Source organism: Dromaius novaehollandiae, chromosome Z, assembly GCF_036370855.1.
Source record: "Dromaius novaehollandiae isolate bDroNov1 chromosome Z, bDroNov1.hap1, whole genome shotgun sequence".
In the NCBI taxonomy this organism is placed as follows: Eukaryota; Metazoa; Chordata; class Aves; order Casuariiformes; family Dromaiidae; genus Dromaius; species Dromaius novaehollandiae.
In genome coordinates, this window is record NC_088132.1 from 24,275,791 (window position 1) to 24,296,774 (window position 20,984).

General features: G+C 37.6%; 1 long non-coding RNA gene across 1 annotated transcript; it reads left to right on the forward strand.

Annotated features, from left to right (window-relative positions):
* The first annotated feature begins 210 nt into the window (after positions 1 to 210).
* On the forward strand, positions 211 to 15,163 carry LOC135325142 (uncharacterized). The gene is made up of 4 exons (XR_010386328.1): positions 211 to 306; positions 814 to 1,026; positions 1,366 to 1,531; positions 15,107 to 15,163. It is a non-coding gene; the product is annotated as an uncharacterized LOC135325142 (long non-coding RNA).
* Positions 15,164 to 20,984: the final 5,821 nt, after the last annotated feature.

Genomic DNA, 20,984 nt, shown 5'->3' on the forward strand with positions numbered 1-20,984 from the left:
TTATAAAACTTGCCTTAACCACATCTAAAAAACTAAAAGGTTATAATCTTTCAGTTTATATCCAATTCACCATGTGCAAAATATGATTGTTAATGCCATAGTTACTTTTGTGAAATGTACATGATGATCTTGGTTAGTTTCTGCCCCCCTCAATAATTGTAATTTGTTACAGCTTCATGAACAATAAATCAGCAGGAGCACTAAGGTCATTTAAGTATGATATTTTGCACCGAACCCCCACTCAGCTGGAACTAACTGACTTCTGTTTTGGCAGTCTGGAAAGAAGTGCACAGAAGAATGGGCATGGTAATCTTGCTGATTTTCAATAGTTTAAGATGATTCCTCCAAATAGGCCATAATGCAGAGCCCATAGGAGGAAACTGTGTAACCACTGTCCTTGCTTTGATATTATAACAATGCTTGTTTGAGGATTTAATAGCCATGTTACAAGTGCAGGGAGAAACAGTATCCTTGTCCAGTACTTTTTTCTTTTTTCCTCAGAAGGCTATAGAAAGCATCACTGTCAGATTTTCAATGAAATTTCCTTAACATCAAAAAAAAAGTGTGTATATATAGTTATATACTTAGTAGTTATACATACATTTGCTTTTCAGGCTGGCAAACAGAAAGATTGTTGCTGTCTGTTATAGTGGTGCTCAGATATTGTCAATTATTTCTGGTTTTGCTGCAAGGAATCTTATACATATGAAAAATTCATTGTAAGTTATCATTAAGAGTCACAAATTAATACTTCAATAAAATGCTTTTACTGCATTAAATTACATTGTATTATCATGGTTTCTAACATTGTAGGGAATGTAATGTGGCTTAGTTCATCGTGTGGTCAATGATCATCAGTGAGATAGTGGAAAATGGCATCATCGAGGGACGGTGCAAACGTGGCCCTCAAATGGATGAAAGAGAAAAGGAATGGCTAGAAAAGGGAAGCAGACCTCACACTGAAATGTGCAGAATAATTTTGGATGAAAAGTTTCTGAGAAACATCCCAAACTTTCTACAGCTTAGGTATAATGAACTTGAATTGTGAATGTGAGGTTGTCTATGTTTCTCCAAATTTATTCTCTTCCCTTCTTATTAAATATAATCTGTATGCCAAGAAAAAAGTAATCAGTCACCCACATGCTAAATCATTCATTCTCTGTTTTTCAGTAGTATTAAGCCATGTAACAGTTGAAGCTAAATTGATTTTAACTTCAGTATAACCTTAAGGGGAAAAAAGTATTAAATTGCTAAGAATATTTACTTGTGTTTTATTGATATGTTTAATATGTTGACAGTGTCCTGATATTTTAAGTAACCTAAAAATGTTTCTGAAAACCAAGTTATGTATATATTCTTTTTCAGATCTACATTTGATCTGGAGCAGTTCCAGCAGTACTTGTATATGTATACTACCAAGATGTTGGAGTACACCTACCCTGTCTACAGGGCAAGATGTTTTTTTGGCAACAATTGATTACAACATGGATTTGAACCAGCAAACTATGCACAGTCAGCAAAATCAGTTAATGTAAGTATCACTTTATTTTTCTTGTTTTAAAATATAATTGATTTATTGTAATTTCTCTGAAAGAAGAAAATGGTTTTTAGCACTAGGTGCATACTACTGGGCACACCATCATTGCAGTATTATCTAAGAGAAAGTTAAGAATGCATTACAAGTTCCTTATTGGCAGATACACATTGTAAACTGTTTCCCCACCTACCTAGGTAGGTAGGCTATCTCTAATTGCATTTAATATCATGCTGTCTGTGATCTTTAGGAGCTGATATGAAAATTAAAATGACTATTTTGTCTTTCTTCTTATTGTACTAGGAAGGTGGAATTTTTTTTGCTTTGTAAATCAGTGCATTTTATGTTGTCTTTAGGTCATGTTGACACCCTTATACTTTTGCTAAGTTCCTCTTTTGGCTACTTTCTAGACTGTTTTCCCATTTTTTAAAACAGGTCAATTTCAGAATATTTCCTTGAGAAGAGTTTGTAAGAATATTAATTTTCTTTTAGGATTAGGATGATAGAGAATGGAATGCTGTGAATACTTCATTGTGTTATACATTTTCGTATTTTAACTAATGCATCTTCACAGCAGTCTTTGCAGTATCAGCAAGTAATGTATGATCAGTGACGGTGGGCCCTATTCTTAATTAGTTTTAAAAAAGGCCTTTTACTCTTCATCTGAAAACTGAAGGGATAAGGATCAAATTCCTTACTGATTTCAAAATGTGTGTAATGAACTGCCAGATAAGGATTGAAAAAACAAAGTGCAAAAAATTACTTTTTTACAGTGAACTAGTATGTAATTTTTATTAGATTGAATAAATGGATTTTCTTACTTGACAATATTTTCTTCTGACTTCAACTCATAGATACTGTAGGATATACCATAGGGAATGTGGAAGATGAACTTTGGTACCTAAGAAAGAAGAAAAGCAGTATGTTTATATTGATGACATTCATGTCATCCATGGAGGAAATATTTCAGTGCTGTTTGGAAGGATAGAAAGGGGTCACAGTGGAACAGAACACTTCAAAAATGCAAAATAATGTGTGCTCATTCATCCATTCCATCATCTAACGCCTCCAGACTTCTGCCTATCGTAATTGCTAACAATAGCGCTTGGCTCTGTAGGAGGATATAGTTAACACTTATTCTAGGTGCAAGGAGAGGAGGAGGTGATACTCTGTACTAATAAAAACAAAAGAAATTGGAAATACTGGTATTTTAATTTGTTTGCTAATCTGCTTTTGTGTTTGTGTATGACGTGCATATATACACATAGTATATTACTATTTAATTTTGAGAAATGTGTTTCTCAAAGTTTAAATACACTTTTTTGATAAAAGTAATATGCACATTTTTATGTGTGATAAATTGTTTCTTAAATGCTATAAACTAAGCCTATAAAGTTTTGTATTTATTTTAAATGAAATTTCACTAAATTGAAGATTTTGTTTAGGTCCATTTATCTTACTATTTAATAACTGTGTTTTAAATTCCAGTGGGTTTCATTTTCTTTTTTGTTTTAAAATGTTAATTGCTTTTTGTGATGTAGTTCATTAACATAGCCCTACCATTATTATAAATTTTGGTACAAACACTGTTATATGTAAGATGTTTTATATTTTTAAGAAAGCAGATACCAACAGATTTGTAAATGCCCATGCCGTACAGGTCTGGAGTTTGTGACAACTCAGTTTATCAGTTTGGAACTCTGCATGTGTGTTGCTTGAATTAAATGGAATCCATTATAGCTCTGAAAAGATGTCTGTTGATAGAGCTTGTAGACACTTTGGAAAGTCTGCACAAATTTATAGATACTTACATATCATAAAGGTAAATTAAAACCTTTTTAGGTAGCAGGAAAAAAGTAAATTTTCATTTAAGAAAGGTTTAACTTTATCTAGCATCAAACATTTTCTGTAAAAATGTCCTTTTACATTAAACAAGGTGAATAATAAGGACATATTAGCCCTACTATTGCAGTTATTAATTATAAAGTCATAAAGAATTGGCAATTACCAATCCTGTAATTGCTACTACTATCTTGCTGGCCAAGGCACCTTTTTGCTGTATTGGGAACAACATGCATAAGAACATGCAATTTTAGCGCTGCTGCTAATGTTCTATCTAGCTTTCAAGTTTCATTGTAACGGGAAGAAAAAATAACCAATTTGGGGAAAAAACAAGTAATAAAAGTTGTTTGAAATCCTATTGGTATGTAGCATGTTATTTTCTCTTTTACTTGTTAACTGGTGTTTTACTAAAAGCTCAGAATCAAAAAACATAAGCATCAATTGAAGACTTAATTACAATTGTAAAGGAGCATAATTGGGCAGCTGACTTCAGTCGTCCATAAAACTTTATAGACATGCTGAAACTGAGCACCAGCTTAAAAATACCCTTTTAGCAGTTTAAGTGCAGCAAACTAAATGTTAATTAAGACAGTTAAAACATGTCTATGTATTTTAAAGTGCCAATCAAATCTGAAGAGTGACTGTTTAATAATAAATGATGTGATTCTGCTCCAGATGTCTTATTCTAGAATGCAATTGTAGTTTAAGTCTAGCAGTTTTAAGGGGAAAGTCAGTTTTTCCACTACTTTTTCTGCCTATCTCTTTGAAACAAATGCAAGAAAGAAAGTAAAAAAGACTGAGCTAGTTTTTTGGGTTTTTTTTGTTTTTTTTGTTTTTTGCCTAACAGTTATGATAATAAGGGACTTGGATCCTTCACAGCATTTAGATTAAGTTATCTTATTATATGGCTAAGTCTCATCAGTTGTAATGGGAGCTAGATACCTACTATTTAAATCAGTGAGACTATGAAGGCTACAATATGACTTTCAGTATCTGTATTACATACACTGTTACACTTAAAATCAAAGTGACTTTTGGCTGGGTTTGTAGAGTCAAGTAGGTAATATTCAGATTAAAAAAATATATATATCCAGAGGTATTTAGCAAATAAATCAGGAAATAGATTGATGTCTCTCTGTCTTTTTTGTTTTTTGCTATGGCAGTGCAAGATGCATTTAGGTAGAAGTGAGAACAAAGTATTTCTACTCTAAGGACTAGCCAAGACTTTGTTGTAGGACTTTGCAGTACTGTCAATATTTTAAGTGAAAAGACAGATAGGTAACATAAACTTTAAGTAAATGATTAAATTGCATATGAGAAGTAGTGCTAACTGTGCAGAATTACTAAAGGAAAAGGCTGGTGGGACTGATGTCTAAATAGCATTACGTGAATAATATTTAGGATTTTATTTCATTTTAATTTAATTTTAATTTTATTTACTGGAGCTAACTATACTGTTCGGTAAGCATAGCTGCGTATATTAAGGACAGTCAAAAGTCCACAGTGTTTTGGTTTACATACTGTTCACGAACGAAGCGGCCGTTGGAAGCGGCCGTTGGAGGTGCCACGCCCAGCCGTGAGGGGCGCCCCCTGCCCCGGGAGAGGCACTCGCTGCGGGCTCCTCCGCTGTCTCTCCGCGGCATCAGGTCCGCCAGGCCTCGCGGGCACCGGCAGCGCAATGCGGAGGCCGCCGCTGTTCGGAACTGCAGTGCCTCCGTTTCTGTGTGCTGCCACCGCCTCGCTTTTCGTGATGCTGTGGCAATGCCGTGTGTTTAAAGAGCCTTTTCGTAGTGGGAGTGTGGTTAGGGAAGGGGTTAAATATATTTGGTTACCTGAATAGGTCTTCAGACACAAAGAGGGAAAGGTGTTCCCCCCCGCCCCCCCCCCCCCTTTTTCGGTGTCCAAAACTTCAGAAAGTGCAAGGAAAACTTCTAGGACCTGCTTTTGCCTTGCTAAAGCTACTTGCCTTGTCTAAAAGCTTGCCTAAAGCTTGCCTTGCCAGCTACCATATCTGGAGTGAGCAGAAGAGATGTTTTGGCTTCTGTGAAGGAGTGAAGTTGAGTGTAACTGGGTACATACACTCTTTGTTCCTCAGAAAAATGAGTAATATGTAACAGATCTTGTATGAGAACTTAACTGTCAAAAAAGACAAACCATGGATATTTGCAGGTGAGGTGAGACCGTGTGTTTAAGAGCAGGAAGTATACAGATAAATAAAACCCTAACCCTATCAGATAGAGTAGTCTGCAGACAAATGCAGCAAATTTGTACTCTTGTCTTACGTGCTGCCTCTTGTGGTGTAAATCTATGCTATCTTCAGCTCATGTTAATGGAACCCATCTAGTCATCAGTACCCCAGAGGGAATATATGCCTTCTTTTAAACTAATGCCAGGAGTCTGACCACAAAGAAGCTGATACAGGTCCTAACAGTATAGTTTCTGATATTCTTCTGCTTTTTCTGCTTTTTATTTTCTTCTATGTATTATGATTTTCTTTCAAGTCTAGACCCATTTGTTTACAAGCAAGACACTGAATGCAGAATGAGGGCTCGATGTTTGAGGAGAAGAGTGAAACCATCTCGGAAACAAACTCAGAAATGATTGTACTATGTGCTTTTTTCCCTTGTGTCTGTCTTTCCCGAATGATAAAGATACATAATAGCAAAGCCTATGGGTTTTTGTTTTTCCTTTTTTTTCCCCTGAAAATCATTGGTGTGACTGCTTCTGTTTTATGGAGTGTGAGTTAAAGGAGAGCTGACCATAGTTAAATATTTTCAGTGTCAGATACCATTTTGGAACTTGTACACTTGACTATCTCAGGTCGAATAGTGTTTCCAAGTTGCTGAGAATCTTAAACTTAGTCAGGTGGCATCTTACACACTTCTATTCATTATGGCCGAAGACTTAAGTCCACTGGCCTCCTCCATTCAAAGGAGTTAGCCTGTCATGTCAACTCTCCGTGACCTACTGAGCCCTCCTCTAAAAAGGCATTAATTATTTTCCTCATTGCTCTCAGCCAGCTACAACTCTGGTCCTAATCCTAAGCTTAATTTTCCTGTTGCATTTATTCCTAAAAACTCTCTACTGCCTGTGTAATGGCCCTCATTTGTACCTGCATTCACACTGGCACTTAAGAGGCTTCTAGACTTTTTTTTAAAAAACCTGTTAAACTGAGCTCAAGTCTGCCTTCCTAGACACAAGGTAGTAACTGTATGCAGCTTAGGACCAGGAACTTCTTGTTGCCAGATTTTCTCAAATATCTGTTTCTTTAGGCCTCTGCATTCAGCTGTCCCCCAGACCTAAATGGAAATTTGGGCCTTCTCCTTAGCCTTCTTTTTACAACAACCTGCCACGCCACAAGTAAGTAGCCTCATGCCGTAAGCTAACAGAGGTACTCTGCATTATATGGCAGTGCCTCCTGAATCCCTTTGCTGTTTTCCCTTACTTAAGTCATAGTTGGGACTGGAAAAATCTAGTTCACAAACTTCTAGCACAGCCCATAATTCTGCTTAGACCTTTCTCTGGCCCAGCATGACTGTTGTGTCCCCCCGCCCCGCATAAACCCACATGTTAGTTTAGTCTTAACCTTTAATTGCTGCCAATGACCTGAAGATGTGTGGCAAACTGAGGGCAGCATTTGTAGTATGCCAGGGCCTAACGCTGATCGTAGCAGTCAGTTTATCTTGTCAGCTTTTCGCTATTCCTCGTGATGATTGCTACTTAAATGTAGTTTTAGCAATCTGTTCTGGTACAAGATGTAAAGACAGTGAGACGGTTAGCACCTACTCCTTTGCTTAGGTTTTTGTTCACTTAGTGCATCTTTTTTCTTTTCTCTTAGTTGAACCATTTTCCTATACTGAAGTCTGACCTGATCTTGAATCTGTGGTGGCACAGCAGATTTTCATAGTCCAGCGAATGATGGCAACAGCAACAATCAGTTTGGGTGGTCTTTTTCTCCTGGATTTGCATGTTAACTCTTGTTAGTCTGAATCCTTGCCTTACCCACAAGATCAGTTCTAGCCTATTCCAGTAATCTGTTCTATTACTGTGAACTGGTACTAAGAGTTAACCTATCTCCTTTCTCAATTCCTTTGTTATGCTTGGGTGCTTTTTTCTGGTATGTAGTAAGTAGATGGGAGGAAGCAAGCATGTAGAGAAATAGATAGATAAGGAGTTTCACTCATATATTTCCAAGGAAATACCTTTTTCTTCCCTCCCCCCAAAATGAGATATTTTGCTCTGCTTAATTTAACCATTAAATCCTACCTTTTCTATTCCTTTTCTTATACTAGTGTTTATGATTTCTTAAAGTTCTTCAGTAGAGAGAATTCTTTATCCAAAACTTTCTATATAGTAGGAATCACATTCAACATCCACTGAAATTACTTGTCTGTGGAATAAAGCAATGCTTCTTGCTTAGAGTATAAGCAAAACTCGTCTCTAGCATTCTCAGAAAACACAATTCAGGATGAAAATCCATGGGTGAATGTGCGTTATCAGTCTGTAAGATCTTATTTTCTCTTCACTAAGAGAGTATCAGTGATAGCAATGGTAGGCTCCAATTAAAAAAAAGAGCTCTGAATTCTGCTTATAAAACTTCTGTAATGATGTGTGCAAAGATGAACTGCATTTTTCAAAATAAATTATGCAGCTTATTTTGCATGCATGCAAAATTAGACAAGTGAATGTGAGGAACTGCATATGTGAATTGTAAATTGTATATTCTCTTGGTAGCTCTGCATATTTTGGAACTTCTCAAAGTTCTTCAGGCAATGAGTAAATTATTACGCAAATAAACCTCTTTTCAATCCATTCACACCATGCATAAGGTTAAATGATGAGTCCTTAAAAATAACTAATAAAATGGAGAATTACTGGCACATAAAAAGTAACTTTAGGTTCTTTTTGTTCAGAAGTATAAAACTAATTAAAACAGACAAAAAATCAACCCTGTTTTTCAAATTAACAATGAAATTACTTGCACTTTCAAGTAGAAAATGTATTTCAAGACTACTTGCTATTTCTGTCACATAAGTGTTTAAAATATATGCTATGTGTTCAAACTTCAAAAAAGTCACGTACATATGATTAGTTTCTTGAACACACAACTGAGATGCTACCACAAGCAAATATAAGTAAACTAACTGAGTAACTAAGGCTATTTTAGTCGGTTGTCATGTACATGAAATTTCACTGGAGAATGGCCTAATGTATTGTCATGCTCAAACATTATGAAGAAATAGCATGAAGTCTACAGCATTGCTTTCCTCATTCTGTCTCTTAGTACTTCCTTGCATTGCATTTTGGCCTTGTGTTCTTGTTAAAATGGTAATATTTCATATTGTATAGTCCGTTATCCTGATGAGGATAAATATCTGACTGATCACATGTAAAATTCAGTTATTACTGCTTTTTAATGAAAGTTTGTTCAGCCAAATATGTGGACAACTTCTTTTTTACAACTTATAATTTCTTGGGTTCATTCGGTGACCAGACATGTTACTTGTTAAAACCTTTCTGAAAGGTTAGATATTACAAGTTAGAACTTCCTTGACTTTATTTTCTTCCAATGCTTTTCTATTCCTATTCTTATTTTAATGCCTGTGTGTTCTTAGTGTTATCAAGGGAGACCCGGTACTAACAAGAAGCCAAGTTATGTGTTTCTTCATTTAAAAACCTCCTGTAGATTTCAGTGAGTTTTGGTCAATTGATGTTGACAGGGTTCTGCTTTTCCAGACAGCCTTGCTCATGCACAATGGCTGCATATGCTGAAAATACTGATGTCTGGTTTTTTACTTTAATGAAATGAAAATTCTGTGAGAATGTTTTTAGTTATTTGATTCCAATATAAAACACAGAGATGTGAAAAGGGCAAGCAGTAAAACAACGCAAATTCATGCTTTAAAGATTAAGATTATGAGTAAAGACTAAAGTTGTTCCAAGTGTCCTAATATAAAATATAACTGTCAGTTTCTCTTCTCTTCTTGTCCTGATGTGCTTAAAGAAGAAATAAAAGAACACCTGATACAGCCCTGTCCCTTGAAACATGACAAGGTGGTTGCATTGGTGTGTTCATTAAGGTCATCTTGTTGACACTGGGATTTTGGAGCAGTTATTGTCTGTCGAGTGTTAGTTCTGAAGCTGTGGTAATATTTTTATCTTAGAAATACTGTTTGTGAACCAGCATCCTCCTCCAGCAGTTAAAGTATAGCCATGATGTGTATGTAAATAGTTCCCTGAAATTCTCCTCCTGTTCTACCTCACTATCCCATGAAGCTCGAGTTGTTGCTATGGTCAGTAAGGACCAAGCTGAGTTACCTAAACCTTGTGGGTGCCCAACAACTGGACACAGTATGTGGTCTTTAAGTGCTGAATAGAGAGGATTAATCATTTATTTGATTTCATTTGGCTTCTTGAATTGTTTTAATAAAATGCCTCAAACAAGTCCAATTTTAGAATGAAAATTAGATCTCCAGTTTAAGCACTTACCAACCAGACTGAGGTTGTGAGGTATGTGTGGACCACCTGTTCTGTTTTGGGTAAAAGATCTTTTTCAATATCAAAGCTTAAACTTGTGAATCAAAAGCTCTCAGAAGTCAGAGAATGTAGTTCAGATAAGATGTCAATAATGAAAGAAAACTATATTTTATCAAACTAAATACTTGTTCAGAAACTTGCTTTCAGTGACTACAAATTAAGCTTTTTTTTAAAAAAGTTTTTCCCACCCTTTGCTAAGGTTTCCCCTCTTAGCTTTTCAAAATATATTAACCTGATCAAATCTGATCAAATAAAACTGTTTTCTTTTACGGTGAAGCAATCAAACCTCAGTTAATTCCATCAGCCTAGATAACTTAACAACACATATAAGCAGAGGGCTATTGAGCTGTTATCTCTGAGGCCTTCAGATCCAGCAAGGCTCAGTCTTGGTACTTACAACTTAAAATGCCATGTTGCTTTATACAGATGTTAACATGGATTTCTAGAAATAAGGAGATGATACCCAGATTGAAGTTTGCTTTAAATCAGGGACTTGTTCGCTCCTTTGTAGTATAGATTGTGAAATTATGGTTTTAATTAAGTTGATGGCAAAATGCCCATGGATTTAATATGAGGGGATGATGTCTGGATCATCTTTTACAGGACGGGAAGAAAAAGGAGATATTCTTGGAATTTGCATTCAGTTTTGGTATCTGCAGCTGCTGTTGCAATTTACATCTTTTTCAGTCATGCTTTTGTAGTGCTATTGATGACTTACATGCAAAATATCTCTTCTTAAGAAGACGAAGTAGCTTTAAGGTGGTGATTGGGAAATGGTAATCATTAATCTGAAAAATGTTTAAGGGATGCTGCTGGGGAAGAACTCTTCTAGGTACACATTAAAATAGATAAAAAGGAACTTTTGATAGTTCCAGCAATATGCTATATGGGCCTACATCTCAACAAGTTTTTTTGCTGTAAAGTGTGGTGATTAGGAAATAGTCGACCTTTTTTATTTGTTAAAGTCCTAAATCTTTCTTAGTATTGTTGCTAAACAGTTTTGTTTGTTCTCTCTGGAGGGGAGGCATGAAGCTTAGTGAATTAAGGGACAAAAGCTGGTACAGTTCTATTAGCTACCCTTTTAATGATGAAACCAAACTCCAGCAGAGTAAGTCTAAAGTGAAATGTGTTCTGATGCTATAATCAGCTATACATTTTACTTTACTTGTTAGACATCTTCAAATAATCTAGCTATGCATCTTTATTCAGTTGGTTACAAGGTTATGTTATGTCATGATGTTTTTATTTATTGGAAACATTCTTACATCTGAAATATATTAACATAAGAAATGTCAAGCTTGGACAATCTTTTAAGTGTTTTCTATGAGAAACAAAACTGAAAAGCACTCTAGTGTAGAATCAAGCAGAACAGATTATGGTTTTACGTGAATGGTGTGGGAGATTTTACAACCCTTCTTCCAACTTGTTTTCAGAAACCCAACTCTTTTACACTCGTGGGGTGAAAACTTAAAATCAGCTACATGTGTGAATAAGACTTTACCTATCCCTTAATTTGCAGTAATATGAGTTAATATATTTGATTTGGTTTATGTTCACTTTATAGTTGTCACATAAAATAGTTGTATAGTAAGTATGAAGAATATTGGTAACTCTGCAATAGGTGCAAGGGCTTTCAGAGGTGCCAGATTCCATATTGCCCTACAGCTGTGTAATGTGAACATAAAACACAACCACTCCTACTTGATGTGAAAAGATTTCACACTAAAAAACGCTGTAAATATAAATTACTTACAGTATTAGACAATACAAGCTTAAAATCACTTTCTACTGATACGACAGTGCTGTCATTCTTTACTGAGGACTAGCATTTAAATCACAAGATTATGGAGTTATGTTAGTCTTATTTAAACTTATTGATCTGAAATATTTAATATCAGTTGATTTGAATTAATGCAGTGGTGTTCTTCACTGTGAAACTTCATATCAAATGTTTTACTGCTACTATGTGCTAACAGAAAATGCTTGAATATGTAAGTGACGATAAAATGTAATAAAGGAGCTCTTTTTTATTTTTCTTTCCTCAGTAATGGAGACAGTGGCAGCTTTTCTTGATTTCACTTCTCAGGTACTGAGACAAGGCCCCACTTCATGTCAAGCCATCTGGCTTGCAGAAAGATTATTTGATGTTCTTTGCAGGAGGGAGAGATTAAATATTGCTAAAGTCCAGTGCCAACAAAGATAGCACATAAATTTTTCATGTATGGCTTCTCCTATGCATTACATTCCTTCTTCATTAAACTCCAGTAATATGCTGCCATTCTAAACATGAAAAAGAAGAAACCGTGTACCTGTTTTCTAGCAGGAATGGTTCTTACTACAACTGCAGAAAAATGATTTCTTTTAGATCTTAACCTCATTTTTCAAACCCTTTTGAACTTGATCTTAACTGTATTGTGGGACTTTCAGAGTAACTCCTTCTCTGTACTTAGTTTCTGAAGTAGTCACTTAGACCTTGTAGCGGGAGTACTAAATGCTGTTTTAATAGTTTGAAGAAAAACGTGAAAAGTGAGAAGGTTTTTATGGTAAACACTTGCACTTTACATTCTGAATTCGGCTGTGGCTACTGGAAAAATGATTTCCTGTAAAGATGATTACAAGAGAATCACTTTTAAACATATAAACTCTCAGTTATATTTTAAGATGTTGTGGAGGAATCCTCAGACACAAGGTGGTGCACTAATTCTTTATTGTTAGTATCTTAAGAGACTTAATTCTACCATGCCTTGGCTTGAATTTTTGGTGGTAGACTGCAGGATTGTCCTTATGTAATTGTGCTAACAGAGTGCTGTGACTATAATACACTCCTCTCAATAAGAATTTTCTCTAGAAAATTTTGGCTTACAATACAGAATGATGTACAGAATTCTAATATTAAATCCTAAAGTCAAAATCCTTCTTCAAAACAGAAAAAATAACAAGAAAAAGGCTAAGCCTTTCCCATATTGAAATCATTATTGCATATTTATCTGCACCTGCACTTGCATATTTATCTGCATCTGATCTTTGGTATCTCATTTACTAATGGATGAAGCAATGATGAAGATGGTATTGGAAATACTTCTTTCTCCATGTCTTAAGGAACTGTGTGTTAGTTAGGGAATACTCACCTGTGTCTGAAACATAAGTCAGTTTTCAATTAATGGTGAAGAATCTCAGACTGAGTAGGCCTCACTTTGCCAGTGTTTCCTGGTGGTCTTACTTGCAATAACTACTAAATTTGGTGCATAATATGGAGATGGGCCTTATGGAAGGAGGACAAAGAAAAGCCTTCTGTTTGTCAATATTAATGACCAACTTCTACAAAAAGGCAGTCAGCTGACACTTCACTTTTAGTCTTTGCAAAGTATTGGTGTTGAGCAAAAAATTTCTGAGTGCTTCCATGACTACCTCATGTCTGGTGTATATTTCTAGACTGTTGCATATTAACCAACAATACACTGCTATCTTAATTCATGAGTTGTCAGGGGAAAGGCTTTCTTGTGTCATGCTCAACTGTAAACAAAAATTCGTATTGTTTAATGATCTGTTTAAAGGTTTTAGCTAAGCTGTATGTTTTCAGAATATATTAAGAACTGCTTTTATATTTCTTTTTTTTTTGTCCTCCTCTGTATGAGTTAAGACTTTTATTTTGCCTTACATTTTGGTATTTCCGTATGTTTTTTTAAGATTGTCAGTAATGTTTGTTGCAATGACTAGTTTTTCTGCTACTCTACTCTTTTGAACTTGTGTTATGATAGGTGGACAAGTTAGCTTTTTTTTCCCCCCCCTCCTACCTTCAGCTGATAACAGTGTACTGTTCTGCAGAGCGTGTGTAACAATACAGGCTGACCTTGCTCCATCTCAGTTGTTGCATCCTGTTCACAGCTAAAGTATAGCAGCATCAGCTAAAGGATATCATCAACTTATCATTGTAGTTTTAATCAATACATAACTGAACACATATGGAAGTTCTCCTGATCTTTCTTTCATTTAGAGACAATGAATAAGTAACATGATGATGAATAACAACAATAATGAAAAGAATACCATAGATAATGCAGGACAAATGAGTGTATTTTCGTAATACATTTGAAGGGCTATTTTAGTACCACTGTAAATTCTAGAGCTTTGCTCTGGTTAAATTAAGCTTATACCATTGCTGAAAGTACATAGTGCACCATTGCTGAAAAACACTTCATGCTTTCTTGAGCACAGAAACTTCCATTAGTGATCTCATGATCTGATAGCTAGCTGCTCTCTGATATTTAGAGAAAAGCATAGGTCGTCTTGTTCAGGAAAGGTAGTAAAATTATAAAAATAGTTCTAGAAGCAAATAATATAGCATTCCTCATAATAACTTCTGCCTAAATTTTGGACTACTTCACTGGAAGATTATTGTGTGGGTTTTCTTCTGCTTTTTTGCGCCTTGGATCATCACATACTGACTTCATCTTTCTTAGTCCCTCACAAATAAGGAATAAAAGGAAGCAGAGTTCCCAAAGTCCATGTTAAATGAAGATAACTTTCAAGATTATATTTTTGATAGACATAATAAGCATCAGTGTATATTATAGAACTCTGAATTAGACCTCTCAAACTATATAGTGAAGGATGATGAACTGAAACATCCCTTTCAGTCACATTTGAAGGATTTTTTCATGTCTAGATTTTTCCTGTGATCAATCCAGACCTTTAACCCTGACCTAAAACCATGTTGTTTTGTGTGTGGGGGGATATTTGTTGTTTGATGAGACTGGTATATGGCCTGAAAATATGTATATCATCGTATGATATAAGTATGGTTAAAATTTAAACTGTGCATTCTAAGGCAGTGCTTTAGTATTTCAATTGGGAGGAGCATCTTCAAACCTGAAAAACAAAAAAAAGCTTTGTAAATAGTAAGTAAGATAATGTATGCAGAAGATGGAACCTACTAATTTGTTTTGCTGATTTTTATACCATTTTTAGTTATGGCAGAAGAAGCAATATTTTATAATAAACGCATATTATTTTGTAAGTCTTTCAGCAAACACCTCCCTGAATGCAAGAGTACCTGCACCTCTTTTGTTTAACAAATTATTGTAAATCTGTTTGACCCAGATCAGATGTCTGTCATTAATTGGTTACTATTTAAACATTTCTTCAAACAGAATAGATGTCTGAAAACTTGAACTAATGGTGATTGTTTTTCAGGAAACCAACAGAATGTCTTTCAGGGAGATGAAGCTATCTGCAACAGAAACTTGATTTCTGAAGATGTCATCCAAATCACTTTAAAATGTTCATGACTTCTGTTTTTCATCTTTAAAACGAAGAACTTACTTCAGGGATCTGTATGGTGGCAGATACCTAGTGCAGAAAAAAGTTTGGAAAGATTCTATCTAAGTTCTACTTAGTGTAATTCAGAACTGCTTCTTGATCTGCTCTTGGTTGTCAATATGTATGAGTTTCACTTTCAAGACTGGAAAAAAGCAGCAAAAGGGGTGTTAACTTCCAAACAGTGTTCCCTCAGATACCTATACTAGGAAAGCATAGCTGAAACATAGGAAAACAGTACCACCTTTCTTAAAGAATGTGTTTTGCTGAGGATATTTTCCACTTTTAGCTGCTTGAGATGACCTCATATTGAATTTTACAGATCAAGGTAGGTTTTGTTTTTCTTCTTTGCCTTGAAACAATATATCCCATTTAGGTAAATAGTTGTCAGCATGCTATCTGCATAGCATATTCAATGTTCAGATCTGTTGGTTGCAGAACATACCAATACTGACAAAGATTTCTGCTAGTCTAAATATATGGATTAGCAGAACTACTACTATATACTACTTCTACAGTATTAAACTGTAGATACAATAAAAAATAAATGTTATTGGCTGTAAGTTTGAAAGCACTGTCATGACCTTGAAATAGAGAATGGACCTTGAAATAGAGAATGCTAATGGTGATGTCTGTTTAACTCTTGGTAGGAAATCTAGGATTTCTAACTTATTTCGGGGCATTTTATATGCCATATATCTTAAACTTTTGATGGAAGGCCTACATGCATCTACAATCATGGAAAATAATTGGTTATATTTTAGGATTATTCTTTAACATTTTGCTCTATCCCCAAATCCAAAAATGTCATTCTAAACATTTTAACTTTAGCAAGGTAAAGCCCACTCTGGAGAGCAGAGGTACTGCATGTGTGATTGTGACCTACCCGCATGAGACCATTTGTACGCAGTGGTGTAGCTTTGTGGTGTCACTGATGTAGGTACTGTAAACCTATTTAAGGCACCATTAAGCTGTTACTCGAAATATATACATATATAGCCAAAATGAGTGGTTTAGAAGTTTTCAGTCTAGAAGGTGTAGGTCCATTCACTGAATTTTAAAAGCTTTTTATACTGAAGCTCTTTTTTACATAGGTCTGGTGTCCGCACTGAAATTCTTAATCTCCCTCTCTGCTGTGGCTGATGTGCACCTGGTGTTGGCAACAGGGTTTTGGTTTCTATGACCATGGGACCCTGTCTGAAGATCAACAACTGATTGGAAGAGATGGGATCCACCTCATGAAGTGGCGCACATGCATACATCTTTGCCAACAGGCTGGCCAACCTGATAAGGAGGGCTTTAAACTAGGAAAGACGGGGGAAGGGGAGAGTTATAGGGACCATGCAGTCAGCAAAACAGGGCTCAAGTGGGGATACCTCAAGCGTTTGCATGCAGCCATGCAATACCTACAAGACAAGACTATGGGTAAATCTCTTGCATCCCTCCTGGGAAATCGGCACACTGGGATGCCTCTCTGAAGTGCCTGTACACCTCCATGCAGCATGGGTAATAAACGGGAAGAATTAGAAGTCTCTGTGCAGTCACAGGGCTATGATCTCACTGTGATTACAGAGACATGGTGGGATAGCTCGCATGACTGGAATGCTGCTATGGTTGGCTACAGGTCCTTTAGGAAGGACAGGCCAGGAAGGCGAGGTGGGTGAGTTGCCCTTTATGTGAGAGCAGCTGGAATGTATGGAGCTCTCCCTAGGGGTGGACAGTGGGCTGGCCGAGAGCTTGTGGGTGAGGATTACAGGGCAGACTAACATGGGTGACACTCTTGTGGGTGTTTGCTACAGGCCACCTGGTCAGGAAGAAGCAGATGAGGCAGAGATACTGAATGCCTTCTTTGTTTCAGTCTTTACCACCAGAACCAGCCCTCAGGAATCCCAGACCCTGGAGATCAGGGAGAAAGTCTGGAGAAAGGAAGACTTCCCCTTGGTTGAGGATCATCGGGTTAGAGATCATTTAAGAAAACTGGACACACACAAGTCAGTGTGATGCCTGATGGCATGCACCCACGAGTGCTGAGGGAGCTGGCCAATGTCACTGTGAGGCCAATATCGATCATCTTTGAAAGGTCATGGAGAACAGGAGAGGTGCCTGAGGACTGGAAGAAAGCAAATGACATTCCAGCCTTCAAAAAGGGCAAGAAGGGGGAGCCAGGGAACTACAGACCAGTCAGCCTCACCTCGATCCCTGGAAAGGTGATGGAGCAGCTCATCCTGGATGCCATCTCTAAGCATGTGAAGCACAAGGTGATCAGGAGTAGTCAGCATGGATTCCCAAAGGAGAAATCATGCTTAACCTACCTGACAGCCTTCTACGATGGAATGACTGGCTGGGTAGATGAGGGAAGAGCAGTGGATGTTGTCTACCTTGACGTCAGGAAGGCTTTTGACACTGTCTCTCATGACATCCTCATAGGCAAGCTCAGGAAGTGTGAGCTGAATGAGTGGACAGTGAGGTGGATTGAGAACTGGCTGAAAGGCAGAGCTCAGAGGGCTGTGCTCTGTGGTGCAAAGTCTAGGTGGAGGCCTGTAGATAGCGGTGTCCCCCAGGGGTCAATACCGGGTCCAGTATTGTTCAACTTATTCATCAGCGACCTGAATGAAGGGACTGAGTGCACCTTCAGCAAATTTGGTGGTGCTACAAAACTGAGAGGTGTGGCTGATACACCGGAGGGCTGTGCTGCCATTCAGAGGGACCTGGACAGGCTGGAGAGAGGGGCAGAGAGGAACCTCATGAAGTTCAGCAAAGGGAAGTGCAGAGTCCTGCACCTGGGGAGAAACAACCCCAGGTGTCAGCACAGGCTGGGGGATGACCTGCTGGAGAGCAGCTCTGTAGAGAAGGACCTGGGGGTGCCGGTGGACAACAAGGTGACCATGAGCCACCAATGTGCCCTTGTGGCCAAGAAGGCCAGTGGTATCCTGGGTTGCATTAGGCAGAGCGTTGCCAGCAGGTTGAGGGAGATGATTCTTCCCTCCTACTCAGCCCTGGTGAGGCCACATCTGGAGTACTGTGTCCAGTTCTGGGCTCAGCAGTACAAGAGAGTTGTGGCCCTACTGGAGCGAGTCCAGCGGAGGGCTACTAAGATGATGAAGGGACTGGAGCATCTCTCATGAGGAGAGGCTGAGACAGCTGGGACTGCTCAGCCTGGAGAGGTGAAGACTGGGGGGGGGGATCTTATCAATGTGTATAAATATCGGAAGGGAGGATGTAAAGAGAATGGGGCCAGACCCTTTTCAGTGGTGCCCAGTGATAGGACGAGAGGCAATGGGCACAAACTGAAACACAAAGCTCCATCTGAATGTGAGGAGAAACTTCTTTACTGTGAGGGTGACTGAGCACTGGCACAGGTTGCCCAGAGAGATTGTGGAATCTCCATCCTTGCAGATATTCAAAAGCTGTCTGGACAGAGTCCTAGGCAGCCTGCTGTAGGTGACCCTGCTTGATCAGGGGGGTTGGACTGGATGATCTCCAGAGGTCCCTTCCAACCTCGACGATTCTGTGATTCAATTTTGTGTAATGATTGATTTCCAGGTAAGTAGGCCTGGATAATAAATCCAATGTTCAGCCAAAGTAAAACAGAGATGTGGGACCTGCACTCTCTTGGGACTTAAACTGGATGTTCTTTGTGGTAAATCTTACATGGGCAATCTATTTCCACACAGTTCATTAACTACACCCTCTCTCTGACTGGGAAATGAAAACTAAGGTCAACCTTAACAAATACAATTATTGTTCAGAGATTTTTTTTTTTTTTTTGTAATGAATCATATGCTTTAATGAGTGCAAATGCATTGCTTCCTGTTTCCATGCAGAAATGAGTGGCCAGTCATTCAACTGAGAGCCTGCAAAAAACAAGATCTGTGTCCCCTTTTCCTCTTTTGCATAGTCAGAGATGTTGAAGGACGGTTTTCAGGGATCTCTGGAAATATATTTGAAGTACAGGGCTTTAAAGAAAGGGCTGATAGGACTGAAAACACACAGTTACGAGGCTTGCTTACTTTTGAAGAAAACAAGTCCCTCTGCTAAAACAGATGGTGGTAAATATGGTTTGCTGACCTAATGCCACCAGGACCAAAGAATTTGACACTGTTTAAAAAGGTCAGGCCTTATCCTCAGCAATATCTCAGAGGAACTTTCCATCTAACTAGACTTTTTTCTCTGTCCCATTTGAACATTACAGTTGTTCAGATTTCCTCATGTTGTGGTAAGTTACCTGTCACACTAAAAATGGAAAAGCAAGACTGTGTGCAATTAAACTGGAACAAATCAAGGTTTATGCAACTCAAAAGAGAATGTGCAAGGGGAAAAAGAATCCAACAAACTATATCATAAATAGAGACATTTGGGGGTTGAGAGTTTCATCTGTTATGTGTGGGGAGGGAGAGGGGTTTCTCCTGCTCTGCATTCTGATTTAATAACAACATCTGTCTGTACAGCATGTTTTATGTCCAAATGAGCGTACTCCAGGTACTCATATGAGGCCACTAAATGGTTTGTTGATGGTTTGAATGTATAAGTGGCCAATTTTTGGGCTATGTTGGCCCAGTTGTTCAAGCATATTACTTGCTACTTAGGGTATCAAAGAACAGGTAAAAGCTGTATTTTTATTCTTGTGCACTGCTCTGTTAACAAGCAAAATCTCAAACTTTTAATGTTTTATCTGATGTGTTGAAAAGTGATAACTGTTTGGAAAGATTGGTATACTAGAAGCATCACTTTTTTTTTAGGTTGATTTTTCCTTATGGGAAGTTCATCAAATGGATCTCTGGAAATCATGTATACATATTTTCAAAAAGCGGTAACATAAAACAGGATGCTCTTTCTGATTTAATTTACACTGGTAGCCTTTTGGGGATTCACACAATAAAGCCAAGTCACTGATTAGAATGAGCCAGAGTACCTGTGTTTGCCTGTTAATGAATAGCATGAGTGACTAATTTTGATGGCTGTAGATTATTCTGCAGATTTCTTTCTTGATGGTCAATGACTGTTAAAATAGCAGAAAAGGAAATGTCCCATGATTCCTGATGTGCTTTTAAACAACTGAAGTTAAAGGTATATTGTCATGTTTGATGACTCTCCACAGTCTGTGAGAAGGCAGAGCTCCACTTACTCAATTCTTTAGGATGTCTTGAGACAGCAACCCAAACACAAGCCTGATCTTGCTGTGTAGAGGTAATGACATGAACAATTCTGGTCACTGCTAATCTGAGGTGTCCTATTACTTGTGACATAATGTTTGTCCATAAATAAATGCAAGGTGCTTAGTCTTCAGTAAAAGACTGTTCCGGAGCTTAACTGCAAGAGTTTGTGCAGGAGCAGTTACTGTCCCAGGGTGCCCTGCAGCAGATGTAACCATGTAGTCACTTATTTCCATGTCTACCTCTTCACTGATTTCAGTGAGGCATTTCCTCTGTGTACTGCCTAACACAATAACTGAGTTAAGACCAGGACCAGTGAGAATGCAAGGCATGGTATTTCCAATAGTCACAGGGATTGCTACAGAGGTAGAAAAACACAGGATCCGGAGGCAAAAGTGGATGGCACTGTCAGGCATGAGTAACTAGAAGATTAAATTGTAGGTACAGAGTAACATAAAAACTGGTTGCTCAGCATGCCAGCACAGTGACTTGATAAAACTGGGAGGAGAATCCAGTGGTGCCCAAATTTTTGTTGGCTTCTGCATCTCTTTCAGTTGTACGTCCTGACATTAACTGAAGACAATTTATTAGAATGAGTGGTT